The sequence below is a fragment of the Stenella coeruleoalba genome (genome assembly GCF_951394435.1).
Source record: "Stenella coeruleoalba genome assembly, chromosome: 20".
NCBI classification, from domain to species: Eukaryota; Metazoa; Chordata; class Mammalia; order Artiodactyla; family Delphinidae; genus Stenella; species Stenella coeruleoalba.
The window spans coordinates 25,470,700-25,486,913 of NC_137166.1; the positions used below are offsets into that span (position 1 = coordinate 25,470,700).

Here is a 16,214-nt window from a genome sequence, read left to right on the forward strand (position 1 = left end):
CTCAAACTTTTCTTTTTTCAAAGATATTTCATTAGATTCTATAAGTTAGCATTAACCATTCTCACCCCTAGTACCCACAACATCCCCATCATATATGTGAACCTCTATAGAATCTAACGAGAAATCCACATGCCAAACTTCAGTGACTGTATTTGTGTATAACTCCTTTACTGGATTGTAAACCTAAGGACAGAGAAAAGGAGTATTTTTCATTATTTGTCTACCATGGTCTTTGTCATACATGCCAAATAAGCTAATGCCATCTTATGCATAATGTCCATAAGCATCTTAGCATGATGTCTGTATGCTAGCAGGCCCATGGTGAATAAGCTAGACAAAAGACACCAAGAATGTCTGGTTCAGCCTGTAGTCCAGCATGGCAGTTAAGAGCGTGGGGTTGGCAATCTAAAGTACCTGAAATCGAATTCTAGCTCTACTACCTAATAGCTAGAGGGTATAGTGCTAGTAATCGAATCTTCTTGTGGGTTTGTTTCCTCATTTAAAAATTTGGAATAAAGAAAAATATGCTATTCTTAGAGTTGTGTGGGAACTAAATATATTAGCAGACACAGCGGGTTTAGAAAAATACCTGGCACATAAGTGCTTCATAAGTGCTTGCTATTACTGCTATACCGTGCACGGATAAAAAACTGATGGTATGTAGGTTTTCTCTAGAGAAGGCATGGTTATCTTGAACCACGCCATATGAAGAACTATTGAAAACGGTGTAATGCTTATTCTAAACTCAGCCGACAGACCAGAGCAGGAATCTTCCTTCTACTATTTGCTAGCCAGGTGATATTGTGCAAATCTCTTAACTTCTCTGAGTTTCATATCTACTTTGTAGACTAGAACTAATAGCGAGAAGAGAGAGACGATGGAGAGGACAGAGAAAGGAGGAGAAGGCGCAGGAGGGGGAAAGAGAAAATCTGCCCGCAATCGCAGTAAGGAAGGAAAAGAGAGAACAGAGTGGAGTGAGAAAATGAAACACTGAGGAGAAAAAGAGGCTGAAAAGCCATGGAATAAAGTGAGTGAAAAATATCTTGGGGTAGTGAAAAGACAATATGAGGAAAGTTAAGTGTTCAAGTTGAAGTAGATGCATTTTAGGGAAGTAAACCTCTCTTGTAGGCCACTATCGTCACAGAATACCCAATCTTGAGCAAAGCATTTAGGTTCAATGGAATCAAGGAATTGAGGAAAGTGCTTAATTCTCTATCTTGATTAATGAGGTTTGGATCAGAATGACTGTATACAGAAGAACAAACGCAAAAAAAGCACAGGTATCCCCTGAGAATGCCCATGACCCATAAAATCCCAGAAATACTGGTGGCTGATGTAAACTTCTATAAAACGAGGGACAGTGGTTGACATAGCATATGAAAATCTCAAGGGATCAGGAAACCTCACCTGTCATCTGGACACATTGTATTTGAAGGAACACATGATGCTGTAAGAATTGCCTTTAAATACTGGAATTCAATAATACCGGCAAGAGTCATTTTATTTAATTTTTCTCTTAATGTCTCCAGAAAGCATAATGGAGAACAATATTTACAAAAGTCAAATATTGGCCAACTTCAGTTCATTAAAATGAAGACTATTTTGCAATTACTCTGTACAAAATTATTAGGAGATTGGAAACCATCTGTTCCATAACGTGTTTAAACTGAACAAAATGACCACTAGTTGGCATTACTACAGAGGGGATTTAAGCCGGAGAGAGGAAGATGAGGTAGCTGATCTTTGGGGCTCTTTCTAAAAATAAAAACAAGAACATAGAAAAGAGAACAAAACAAAGGAGAAATCATTAGAAAAAGGGGCGGGGACATAACATTTAGTAATAACTGATTTTGACTTGAATGTGATTTTTTTAAAATTTATTTATTTTTGGCTGCGTTGGGCCTTCATTGCTGCGCACAGGTTTTCTCTAGTTGAGGTGAGCGGGGGCTACCCTTCGTTGCGGTGCGCAGGTTTCTCATTGCAGTGGCTTCTCTTGCTGCAAATCACAGGCTCTAGGCACACAGGCTTCAGTAGTTGTGGCACGCGGGCTCAGTAGTTGTGGCTCGCGGGCTCTAGAGCACAGGCTGAGTAGTTGTGGCACATGGGCTTAGTCGCTTCACGGCATGTGGGATCCTCCCGGACCAGGGCTCGAACCCATGTCCCCTGCATTGGCAGGTGGGCTCTTAACCACTGAGCCACCAGGGAAGCCCTTCAATGTGATTTTTAAGAAAATAAATTAACTCTAAATGACATGGGAGGAAGTCAAGAATCCTAATTTCAGAAAACTTTGAAAATAAATAGCTGCAGGAAGTAATAGTATAGTAGTGGGATAATAACATTTGAAGCAGAGAGATGTTTGTAGCCAAACAATGCCCTTAGGGCTGATTTTGTAGTCTGAATATGAGGCTTGAAGCTAATAAAGCAGAAACGAACAACAGAAAGATGTGAAATGTAAAAGTGGGAGCTGTCATATGGGTCTATGACATGTGGCCAATTTCTACATATTTCAGAAGACATGCAAAATTTTACGTATTCACTACTACTCAACAAGTAGTTTTTGGACACCAACTAAGTGTTGTAGTTGAAACGAAGAATTAAATGTGAATAGATTTTCAGAGTTTACTGAAGATAAATAATTAAGCACACAGTCATACTGTTGTTTGGTAATAACAAACGTATTTGGCTTTTTACCTTAGAAGTTTTAGAAAGAAGCACTTCCTATTCTCTCTGTTTTCTTACCACTTGACTATTATTTATCATCCTTTCTAAATCCTCTTGTGGATTAGTCACAATACAATAAAATATTTTTAAAATCCTACTATTTATTTCCATGTTTTTTGGACTCTGAATTTAAATAGCTTTTCTACCTCCTTAAGAGAGATTATTCCATAAAACTTCTATTCTCATCTATTTCTGTCTTTCTCTTTAATTTTCTTCTCCCACTTACCCTATCAGAAAATAACCATAAACACCTTTCCACCTTCTCAGATTTCCACATTCTTTTTATTCTTCAGAGTGAAAGCTTATTTCAATACTCTTGTTCTGCTTCCTGCCACTTCTTAGACTGATGAATATTATCTAATCTTTCAAACTTTAAAATACAGATCACTTTTTCAGGGAGGACTTTTATGACCTCTAGGCTATGTCATTCTCATTTTCCTCATGTTCCAGCTATGCCCAACACTCACTGCTCATTTCATTGCAACTGCTTTGTTAAAGTTTGTTGTCTGCAGTAGGCTGTCAGTGACATCAAGGCAGGCACTACCACCTTAGTTATGTTCATCCTCTGTGTCCTCATTATCACTGGATATCACATACAACAGCCTAGTGTTTATTTGACAGATGATGAATAAATGATTTAAGAAATGGATAGATGTATAAAAAGATGACTTAATAAATGTATATCTACCAGGTACCAGTAGAATTCTACATTATGTAGAGGTAGAGTACAGAAATGAATGGGATATTGTCCCTTACCTTAAGATGCTAAAAATTTAGATTGAGAGATGCACATGTGAATGACTAATACTAAGTTAGGGGAATAAAACACATGCTATTTCAAAAAGCATAAGTGAAGTGCTGCTGCTGGAGGTTATAAAGGAAGGAGTGAGCCTAACTGGGAGCATCAGGCAAGGCATCACAAATAGGATGGGATCTGACTTAAGTCCTGTAGAAAGAGTAGGAAATCGACAGATATGGAGGCAGGGAAAATACTGTCCCCAGCGGTAGAGGCTTAGTCAAAGATGACATCATCAGGTCTTATAGTCTAGGCTTGGGTGGAGTAGATGCCTATGAAAGTATTTAATCAGGAAAAACATGGACATGGGACAGAATATGAATAGTTCTACCAACTGGGCTAAAGAGTTTTGAGTTTAGTCTGTAGGAAATAGGGACCCATAAAACGTTTTCTGAGAAAATTAATAATCAGTTTTTTTAAGAACAATAACTGGAAATAATATGGAGAGTTCCCTATAGAGATTTGAAAGCATCTGAGTGAAACGCGAGGCTATTTAAATAACAATGGCAAGGGATGACAATAAATGTAATGCCATGGCAAATGAATCTATCAATATGAAGTTTATACGCCCTTTTATACTTGAATGACCATCCTCAATGTATCTGTAACAGGCACATCTACTTAGATGTAAGATCGATGCGTTTATAGAGAAAGTACCAAAGGGAACTTACTAAAATTTATATCTGAAAATCAAATTTGAAAGGAGACATGTACTCAAACACAGATTGAGGCTACTGAGCTATTAAGGTATTTATCTGTTAATTAAACCAATATTATGTTTATACATATATCTATAATTTATATAAAAGGAGGTTCTATTGTATCAAAATTTGCCTTTAATACTATCATAACTTGTCTTGAGAACAACAGCCCATAAACTGTAATGACATGTTACATTTGTAGCTTGAAAATTTTAGTGGCATATATATTGATTTGGGAACTTATTTATTTAACTTTTGATTGTGCATGTTTTCAAGGTTTACTGGGGAGAAAAAACTAAGGAGAATGTGACTGAAATGGCTGTATTTATTTTGAGGTCCTGAATGTGTTTATCTGTTTGTTTCATCCTGATTAAGCTGCAGCTTGTGTTAACCTTGGTGGATGCATATCTTTTTCCTGATTTAATTGCAATTGCCTGGAGCTTCAGTCTGCATTAAGTGCCGTGACAGCTTATAAAACAACAACAAAACAAACCAAAGTCAGCTAGGGAGGAGGAGACAAGAAGGAAAATGAGAAGTAGGAGATTTTCATCTCACTGAATTTCACTACGTAAGTATTTATGTCCCCCTCAAGTTCATATGTTGAAGTTGTAACTCCCAGTGTGGTGGTATTTGGAAATGAACCCTTTGGGGAGATAATTAGGTTTAGATGAGGTCAGGAGGGTAGGATTCACAAGATGGGATAAGTGCCTTTCCAAGGCGGGAGAGGGGAAGAGACGGAGAAGGAGAGAGATCTCCCTTGAGTGCAAGTCCTAAGAAAAGGCCATGTTAGGCCATAACAAGAAGGCAGCCACCTGCAAGCCAGAAAGGGGGCCCTCCCCAGATATCAAATCTGTTTGCACTTTGATCTTGGACTTCCCAGCCTCCAGGACTGTGAGAAATAAACGTCTGTTGTTTAAACCACCCAGTCTACGGTATTTTTTTTTTTTTTGTGGTAAGCGGGCCTCTCACTGCCGCGGCCTCTCCCATTGCGGAGCACAGGCTCCAGACGCGCAGGCTCAGCGGCCATGGCTCACGGGCCCAGCCGCTCCGCGACATGTGGGATCTTCCCGGACCGGGGCACGAACCCGTGTCCCCTGCATCGGCAGGCGGACTCTAAACCACTGCGCCACCAGGGAAACCCCATTCTATGGTATTTTGATTGAGCAGCCTGAGCAAAGACAGCGGGCATACTGTATAATTTGTTAACACATATTTCCCTTTCCAGAAGCTGTCTTTGTCTTTTTTCCCTAAGCATTTTGGTTTTTATCTACAGAACAAGGTAAGAATGTGATGGTCAATGATGACAGGTTTTCTACATCTTACTAGCTGTAAAAGGGGAGAATACTTTAATTTACATATAAAAACTTAAAACAGCAAAAATATTTCCTGTTGGCTTAGACAATTAAAAGTTAGATTAACAAAACGAATAATTATTTGGGGGTTTCCAGTTGCTTGTATGTACTCTTTTGTGTCCTGTGCCCTGTGGAAACTTGTCCCTGAGGATAGCACAGGTCAGGCAGGTGAAGGGTTCATTTTTAACTGGGAAACATTCTCATATGAGGCTGGAGAAACAGCCTGGTCAAGGTGAGAACTAACCAGAAAAACTGTGGGAGAGAAGTTAAAGGGGAAATTGAGACAGATGCCACTAATGGTAATTAAAAGGGTGGGAAAAAAGTGTTAAAAGGGGAGAAGATAAGCACCCAGGTTAGAAACCGGAAGGTTTCGGCGCAGCACAGATTAGGTTCAATGCACTGTTCTCAAAGAGTGGTCAAGAAGGACTAACTCAAAGGGAGACCAGAATTTCCCACAAACCTGGTGACCCAGTACAGTGGGGCTCCACCCATATTTTCACATAAAAGAATCACTGATATTACGTCACGTGTTTTTTGAAAGCATAATTTGGCAGTCCTGACCCCACCCTCACCACCCCGCCAATCCTTTTTGAAATCCTTTCCTCCTTGGTTTCTGTGATACTGCATTAGCCGGGGGTGTCTTCTCCCTTCTAGTGGCTACTCTCCTCCTCAGACTGCTCATATGAAAGTATCTTTCGAGTTATCAGGTCCAACTGTGTTTTTTCCTTGGATCTTAAGAACAGGATAACCAACTGTCTATTGAGTGGTGCCTTCTGGATGCACTGAGGGCACCTCAAAATTAACGTGCCAATAACGAACTTCTCTGTCGCCAAACCAACTCCCTTTCTTGATCCCTGAAGCTTTTTTTCTTTTTTTTTTTTTTTTGCGGTACGCGGGCCTCTCGCTGTTGCAGCCTCTCCCGTTGCAGAGCACAGGCTCTGGACGCGCAGGCTCAGCAGCCATGGCTCACAAGCCCAGCCGCTCCACAGCATGTGGGATCTTCCCGGACCGGGGCATGAACCCGCGTCCCCTGCATCGGCAGGCGGACTCCCAACCACTGCACCACCAGGGAAGCCCCCTGAAGCTTTTTAATAGCATCTTCAGCACTTATGACAATATTCTCATCGTGACTTTTTGGCCCTTTCATCTTTCTAGCTTATCACATCCTGGCCCTCCTCTACCACTTAAGTTGAATTTCAGTAGCAGTTAGCATAAACAGAACTGAGCTATAGACAAGGATTCTGTTCCCCCCCAAATCCAAAATTCACAATGATTTACATTGTTTGAGATGCAGATTTCATACGTCTACTGTGAGTGTGGGATTTGAGTTTCTTTACTTAGAAATATTTGGTTTAGTTTATTTATCTGTATGAAAGATATGCTCAGGATTTCCCTCCGAACAATATTTCATTGTGTTTGTTTTCCTTTCTCTTTTCTGTGTGAATACCACATTATTATCTCTTCTGAAATGTTTGGATTCTAGAACTGTGTTAATTTGTGTTCTTTCCTCATTTTCTGGGAACTTCATGATCTCTCAAGAAGCAAAAAAGAATCTACCGTCTTATTCTGAGGATTTCAGCACATTTAATCCCGTTTCTCTGGAGGGCACATCCCCAATATCATCAATCCCACAGTCACTCTGAGAGCCATGAGGTGAAGTCTCCAGCGTACTTTGCTCCAAACTGTTGGTCCTCAGGACCTACTCCTCTGAGAGTAGTCAGATAGCAGCTTGTGTTTACTAACAATTTCCACTCCAAGTAATCGCAAACAAATCGGCTCTCTAACCTTAAATAATTCCTCACCTGAGTTAATAATAGCCACCTCATAAGCAACTGCGAAGGAAAATGAAGCACTAGATATAGAGTTTCCCATGGAGTTCCTGGATACATTAGGTACTAGACAGTTTCTGTGGGTGGAGATTATCAACACTGCTGTTGCTAGTATAGTAGGTATGCTATAAGAGAACTTTGGGGAATTATACCAGATGCAGAAACATTGATATCAGCAAGCAAAACTGCTGAACAGCAATTTGACCTATAATGTAGTAGAAGTTTTATTATTATTATTGTCATTAAACAAAGTCAAGAGTTCATAAGACATAGACATATGCTACCACTTAGCACAAGCCAAACCTACTTTTGCATTATTAATACCCACCAGTTAAGACTCATTCCATCATGGCCTACTTGTTGATAAATTAAGATCTGGGTCATTTAGAAAATAAATGTAAATTTATCTTCACTTGGTTTAAGACGACAAAGAAGCATGCATGCTATTTGGAAAGGTTTTTATTTAAAATTGTTAATATTTAAGATTTAAAAGAATGTAATGAAGTATAACAATTTAGAAAACTAAGGGGAAAAATCCATAGATAAACATCCTTGCTCTGAAAAGGGGGGAAAATAATCTTTAGTTGGCAGCCTGTATTTCTACCTGCTTTGCATGACTGCTTGGTATGCAGGTACCAGGTCACAGGTGGAAGACATTGAGGACCATCATGCAACGTAAATGTTTATAAGGTATCATAATTACTGGCACGTCTGTGGTAAATAATTTTGTGAGGTTGTGCATCAAAGATGCTGAAAATGCTCAACAGAGAAAGCAAGAAATAAAAATTTCTCTCTTGTTTTTTAACCTGCCATTGGATGGTACCCAATTTACATGTTTCATTGGTTGGAACAGCCGTTTGTAAGTCTGTGAAGCAGAAGTTTGTCTCTAATGTGTTCTGCTTCTCCCCAGCCACCTCCCCAGCTCCCAATATCAGACACTCAGGATCCTCAGGGACCATATTTTCTTTTATCATGTTGTCTCCTATTCTGAGAAATACCTTGTGCTTAGGTTTTATTTTCACAAAAACAAATCAATTAAGTATTTTCTTAAGTCAAAAAAACATAATTAACAAGTTAAAAATTTCACAATTCATTACTGTAATATCTAGAAGTTTTTGCAAAATCTCCCAGCATTAAACCGACATCCAATTCGCCCTCCACGTTTGCGGATTCTGCATCCAAATTCAACACACCTCGAATCTTTTTTGCAGAACACACGGATACAGGAAGGCCAACTGTACCACACCATTTTATATAAGGGACTTGAGCATCTATGGATTTTGATATCTGCAGGGGTTCCTGGAACTAATCCCCCACAGATACCGAGGGACTACTGTATTTATTATTACCATATCACAAATTAGTTCATTAGCTTCCTTAGCTGTATGTTTTGCATCCAGTTTACCTTAATGGTACCCCAGAAAGAAACCCGGTCCAAGATTAACTGTTCTAACAGATCTGGGATTGGCCCCAACCACGTGAGGGGAAAGATTCTCTAGAGACCAACATCTGAGTTAAAGAGTACCTGCTTTAAAACATATTCTTATGTAAGACAATTAGAAAACTATGCATTTCGACAGGCTTATTGTATTCTTCTTTCTGCCACCCAACCTCACAGCATTTATGTTATTGAAATGTTTGTCTTATACTAATAGGTAAAATTGAGAAAGATTCTCTGAAGTGGCAGCTGTACTACAAACATAATTTTAAAGGACTGTTTGCATTATAGTCCATAACATTCCCCTGGGTACTACCGGGTATTGGAGAAATTGGAACACAGCATGCTTCTGAATACATGCTTTTGTTCTTTGTTTTTCCCCTTCTTCCCTCAATGGGCACTGAAAAGGCTCATGATCTCTGCGGTGGTTAAGGAAGGGTTGGAATCCAATTTACGGCTCACCACTTCCAAGTGTTGAGGTTTTTAAGACAAACATTGTGAGTACTAGTGTCACTCTCATTTTTATCATCTCATTCGAAGTCTCATTTTCCATTTGTTCTAACTTCTTCATCTACTTGTATTTTTTTAATGTGTTTATGTATAAGCAAGTGGCATAAACATAATACATTTTCAACTTATTACAAAATAACCAAAGACTGCCTTGGCCTCTTCCATTTCTTCTTATCAAACAAACATCCTGAATGATAAAAGTTACTGTAACCACAGAACCAGCCCAAATTGGCCCAGTACTCTATTTGTAAGAAAATGTTGGGTTGTTTTTCAGAGATAACTGGACAAAAAAGCAAGTCACGCAGCTGAAGCCAGAACTGAGGAGAAAATGTTGACCTCAAGTAACAGTCAGAACCAAAGTTTCTCCCTGCAGTGGAACCAAAGGACCGGACATGACCAGAACCTGAAGGCAGGAACGTTTTCCGAAGTGAAGGGTCTGCTGTCCAGGAAGATCTGGTACTGAAGCCCCCTTCACCACACCTCACCATAAACGGGCAAGTTCCAAAGCCCTCCAATCGAAACCAACCCTGCCAGCACTTCCACAAGCCAACCCGCCCACCTCTAACTCATAAAAGTTTGATGGAACCCCAGATCAGGGAGACAGATTTGAGCTCTGCCTCCTGTCTATTCGCTGGTCAACCCTGCAATAAAATTCTTTCTTATCTCAAAAACTATTGTCAACATATTGGCTTCTATGCGCTTCAGGCAGCAAACCCTTTGCTCGGTAACATTACCCCCAAAATCACCCTCTGGAGAAATAAGATCAACGACATAACAAAGAAACTGTGTCTTGGACATGGAAAGTCTCGAAAATAGATGTCGTGCATGTCTCAGCCAGATCTGATCACATTTAATTATTATTTATTTTTTCCCCAGCTCTTAAGTTAAAGTTTGAAACTGAACTCACTTATGGGTCAGAGGTACTTACAAAGGAATTGGCAAATACTTCACGGACCAGAGAGGTTGCGTACTGATATAGTTTTAAGAGAGAGAGGAAAAGCTTTTCCCCATGAACTCAGTGAGGAGAAAACACAGCCTGAAGCTATATCAACAGGGAATTAATGAGCCACAGGACATAAAGTCTAACAGAGAACAAAGCATATTAATGAGCTCAAGGCTCATGTTCACCCTCAATCAATTAGTCTGAGAAGACCTACCTCATGTCCCTCTGATTCGCCTTCAATGAATCATTCATGCTGCTGCTTGCGGGTCACAGCCTTCCCCATTCCGGTGCCTCATCACCTAGAGAATAAAGTCCAGATTGTCTGTCACTCAAGACCACCCACAAGAAGTCCAAAGCAACTTTCTAGTCATCATACACCTTCTTACATTCTCCAGTCATACATTTTGCCGTGTTGTTGTCTGAATAAATCATTCGGTTACAAGTTCCTTTGGATTTTTTGGTACAGATTGGTCTATTATCCCAAAATATCCTTCCCATCGTGCTCTGCCTCTGTTCAAATCCTACTCATTCTTTAAGACACAGCTCAGATATAAAATCCTCTCTGAAGCCTATCTACGTATTTCAGTCTGCATCTTCATCTATGCAATTTACACTTTGTGGAAAATAATGACTAGGTTTTGGGGTGCCCAGCACTTCTATAGACAAAGAAACTAAGCTGAAAGATTAAATGGGGACAATATTAGTGTTTACTTCAAAGGACTGTTTGGAGAATGTGACAATATATAAGTCATTAGTACTAGATAAATATTAATTGCTTGGAAAATATTTATGTTAGCTAGGAAGTGACAATTTATGAACTCTAAACGTGGGCTCTCTGACTTCGAGAGTAATCTTGTATAGGTGAGCATACCTGTGGTGAGGTACTATGGTACTCCACTACTATAAGCTCTGTGTTTTCAGGTTGGTTTATTGACTGTCTTGGTCTCTTAGAGACTCACTCTTAACAAATGAACATTCTGGAGCTCTTTTATTCTGTGTTTCAGAGACAACTGTGAGACCCATCTGAGTCTGAAGATGGAGATATAGACGGTCATGGAAGAAAAAACTAAGTAGTGAGGAGCCTGCAGTGCTTTACCAAGCCACAGTGACTGGTTAGCACAAGACAGAATTTATCAGATTTGTTTGGAGTTTTGACTTTGCCATATGGGTTCAGACAAAACTGAAATGCAAAACAGAATTCTAAATCATTCAAAGCTGTGAACGGAAATTGCCAAGTTTTACAGTCTCAACTGTGAGGTGGTGGGACCACAGGAAGAAGAGAGGTACTCTAAGGAAACAAGATGATCTTTCTCTTTAACTCACAGAAGCGCCTACTATGCAGAAGACATGCGCTAAAGACGACGGGGAAAATAAAGATGATTTGGTAGATTTAGTGATCTGAAAACTAAGTATCATAATGACAGCTGAGTTTTTATAGGTCTCTGGGGGCCTTATCATGAGCCTTACATGCAATCTACTAAAAGCATAGCCATCCATCCACACATGTTCATATATACTTCCCTTGTGAAAATTATCAGGTGATACCAGGCTTCACACAATGACAAACAAAATGATTTTTTTCATTATCAAAACCATAAACTTTAAAAAATTTCAGTAAATATATCTCAATCTTCTAAATATATATACATAACACATAATTTCTAATGTACAGATAAACATGATTTATTTCAGTTTTAAAAAATTTTACTATAATAAACTAGAGAAAATAACATTCTTTTTTAAACATTCGTTAAGTGGCACAACTAAATATACCTAGCTTCTCCATTTATTAATTGAGCACTTAATAAAGTCTTTGCTTTAAAAGAGTTTTAGAAAATTTGCCAGAATATCAGAGAGCATTCCCATACACCCTACACACAGTCTCGCCTATTGTAAACACCTCATATTAATGTGCACATGTAGCACAACAAACCAATATTGATAAGTAATGATTCACAAAAGCCATATTCTCTTCAAAGCTCCTCAGGGTTTTTTTTTAAAGTATATTTTGAGATAACTGTAGTTCTACATTTGCATGTAGTTCTATAAAATAACAGAAAGACCTTGTGTATCATTTACCCAGTTTCACTCAACAGTAACACAGCCGCACCTTGGAGATATTGTGGGTTTGGTTCCAGACTACCACAATAAAGCAAATATTGCAATAAAGCAAGTCACACCAATTTTTTCGTTTCCCAGTGTATGTAAAAGTTCTGTTTAAACTACACTGTAGTCAATTAAGTGTGCAACAGCATTATGTCTAAAAAAAGTATATACCTTAATTAAAAAATACTTTATCGATAAAAAAATGCCAAAACAATTAAATAGTAACATCAGTGATCACTGGAAGTGATCACCATAACAAATATAACAATAATGAAAAAGTCTGAAACATTGTGAGAATTCCCAAAATGTGACACAGAAACACAAAGTGAGCAAATGCTGTTGGAAAAATGGCGCCATAGACTTGCTCGATGCAGGGTTGCCAAAAACCTTTAATTTGTAACAAACATAATGTCTGTGAAGCACAATAAAACAAAAAGCAATAACACAGGTGTGCCTGTATCTTGAAAATCTGTAGAACAACATCACAACCAGGATATTGACATTGATATTCAAGATACAGAACATTTCCATCACCACAAGGATCCCTCCTGTTGTTCTTTTATAGAGAGAACTTAGAGGGAAAGGTCTGCTTAATTGTTTTTGTCTTAATTGTTTCTGATCTTAGAGGAAAAGACCTACTTAGTGACCACCTAAGATCAGAAACAATTGTCTTCACCATTAAGTATACTGTTAGCAGTAGAATTTTTGTATATGTTCTTTATCAGTATGAGGAAGGTTTTGTATGAGGAATATGAGTATGTAGAATAAAAATGTATGAGGAATAAAAATATTCCTATTTTTAATAGTTTATATCATAAATGGATGTTGGTTGAGTTTTTTTAAATACTTTAACTGCATTAATTGATTTCATCAGGTGATATTTCTTCTTTAGCCTGTAGTATGGTGGACTACATTGTTTGATTTTCTAATATCAAACTAGTCTTTTATCACTGATGATGGTATATAATTCTTTTATATATTGTTACGTCTTATTTGCTAATATTTTGTTAAAGATTTTTGCATCTGCATTCATGAGGGATACTGGTTTACAATGAGTTTTATTTTTTTTGTACTGTACTTCATTGATTTTTTTACCCATGTAATACTAACTTTATAAAATAAAGTAGAAAGTGTTTCTTCTTTCTTATTTCCAAGATAACACTGTGTAGAATGGGTGTTATTTCACTCTTTATTTTCTAAGTTCTTGAGGTTGGAGCTTAGATTATTCATTTAGGACTTTTCCCCTTTCACTACACATGTATTTAGTACTATATATATTCCTCACAACACTGTTTTCATCCCATCACCATTCCCCTTCAGTGATAAGATTGTTTTAAATATTTTCTCTATAAACATTAGAACCACATCAGACAGTGTTTAATTTTTGCTCCAAAAGTCAAACATAATATAGGAAATTCAAGAGGAGAAGGAAAATATTTACTGATTTTTCACTCTTTCCATTGTTCTTTCTTCCTTTCTGATGTTCCAAAACTCTTTCTTTCACCATCTCCTTTCCATTTAGAGAAATTCCTTTAGCCATTCTTCTAGGGTAGATTTACTGGAGACAAATTCTTTTGATTTTCCTTCATTATGAGAATGTTTTCTTTTCCCCTTCATTTCTAGATGATATTTTGCCTGAAAACAGGATTCTAGGTTGACAGTTCTTTTCTTACAGTACTTGAAAAATGTTGTGTCACGTCCTTTCGGCAAGTGACACTACATTATTAATCTCTTATGAGAAAATCACTGCAATTTGAATTATTTGTCCCCCATAGATAAGGTGTAATTTCTTTCTGTTTTCGAGATTTGCTTGTCTTTATTTTTCAGAAGTTTGACCATAATGTGTCTTGGGATGGGTTTATTTGGAATTATCCTTTTTGTATTTCTCTCAGATTCTTGAATCTATAAATTTGTCTTCTGCGAAATTTGAGAATTTTTCTGTCATTTCTTTTTCAAGTACTCTTTCAGCCCCACCCTCTTTTTCTTCCTTAGCTTGGACTCCAATGCCATGGATATTAGATCTTGTTTTATTCCCACAGGGAATATATCTCTGAGGCTCTTCTTATTTTTAAGTGTAGTTTCTTCATGCTGTTCAGATTGTGTAACTTCTTTTGTTCTAATCATCAAGTTCATTGATTCTTTGGTCTCCTCCATTTGGCTGTTAAATCAATTTATTGAGTATTTTATTTCACTTACTGAATTTTTCAGTTATAAATTTCCATTTGGTTCTTTATATCATCTACTTCTTGCTGAGAACACCTAGTTCTTGCTGTGACTATTTTTTAATTTGTTTCAAGTGCATTCATTATTACTCATTGAAACATTCTTATACGACTGCTTTAAAATATTTGTCACGTAATTTTAATATCTATGACAGATGTTAAAGATGACAACTGTCATCTCAGCATTGGTGCCTATTAACTGCCTTTTTTCATTCAGGTTGGGATCTTTCTGATTCTTGGTAATACAAGTTATTTCTCTACTGAAACCTAGAAATTGTGAATATGATGTTATAAAACTGTGGATCTTAATTAAATTTCTGTTTAGCTGGCTTCTTCTGACATTACCATGGAATGGGAAGAAGTGGTAGTACCTCATTACCGCCAGGCAGAAACAGACATCCAGGTTTCCCACTTGGCCCCCAGTGATACCCAAGGGAGGGAACTCCTCTTTACTTCTGGACAGGAATGGGCTTTCCACTTCCTCACTAGGCCTCCACTGATAACTCTTAGCATGGGTGATGTAGATGTGCCTTGTTACTTCTCCCCATGTGGCGTCCATTCACACCAAGGTTGGGGGAATGGCCTTGTTGTTGCTGGGCAATGGTGAAATTCCTAATTATCTCATAGGTCTCCTTGATACCACCCTCGTATGGAGAGTAGGAGGAAGAGCACCCCATTAATGATGAGTGGGAATGTAAGTTCAGGCTTCCCATGTGGTTTCTCTACGAAGGAGGAAAGGGTGGTCTCATTATTCATTGTAGGAATGAAAGTTACAGCTCCCAAATCAGTCTTCTCTAACACCATCTCATCAGTGGGGTTAAGGTGCCTTACTACAGCCAGGTAACATTTCCTAGGCTCCCCACTAGGTCTTTACTAGTGGGGGTAGGAATGGGGCCATGGCTTTTTCAAAGACATTTGGCTGAAATAAAAGTATTGTAGTTTAACTTTTTTCCCTCTGTTTTGTTGGGCTGCCCCTTCATTTTGGTTTTTTAGCTAGAGATAAAAGGCTTTTGTTTGAACCTTTTTTTTTTTTTCTTATGCCCATTGGCATTTCCAGATTGCTGGCTTTTTCAGCTCCAAGTCTGGGAAATATGAGACAAAAAGAAAACCCAAGGAATTCACTACCATGTCATTCCTTGTGTCCCAAAATTCCTAGCCAGTCTTCTTTTTGTCTAACTTCCAGAGTCTTCCTATGTTTCTTTTATATATAATAGTCAGGGGTTTTAGTTGTGTGTAGCAAATGAAATAGAGTAAAGTACATCTATTCCATCTTCCCAGAAGTGGAAGTCCTCTCGTTTTAAGTATTTCTACTCAAATTACACTACTAATTTTTCCAATTATACTACTAATTTTTCCAATTATACTAGGCTCTGGAAAATTTCAGAAATAACCATATACATTTGCACCAGGCATTCCTGGGTGTAGATGATGGTTTTAAGCTTTGTCAGTTTCCTAACCTATAACATGAGGATAAAAGCATCTTCCTGGCAGGAGGCTAGTGAAGAATAAATGCAATTATGTATGCGGTATTTGGCAGAGTGCCTCACACACACTCACTCAAAAATGGCAGCTGTTCTTATTTTTATTGCTAATAGG

At 38.1% G+C, this 16,214-nt stretch overlaps 1 protein-coding gene across 6 annotated transcripts in view; it reads right to left on the reverse strand.

Moving 5' to 3' along the window:
- LOC307178258 (uncharacterized protein) overlaps nt 1-16,214 on the reverse strand; it is a 1,492,981-nt gene that overhangs the window by 452,710 nt on the left and 1,024,057 nt on the right. For all 6 annotated transcript variants that reach the window (XR_013825157.1, XR_013825158.1, XR_013825159.1 and 3 more), the window contains one exon: nt 10,505-10,589. The gene's annotated coding sequence lies outside the window, so the exon portion shown is untranslated. The remainder of the gene's footprint in view (nt 1-10,504; nt 10,590-16,214) is intronic.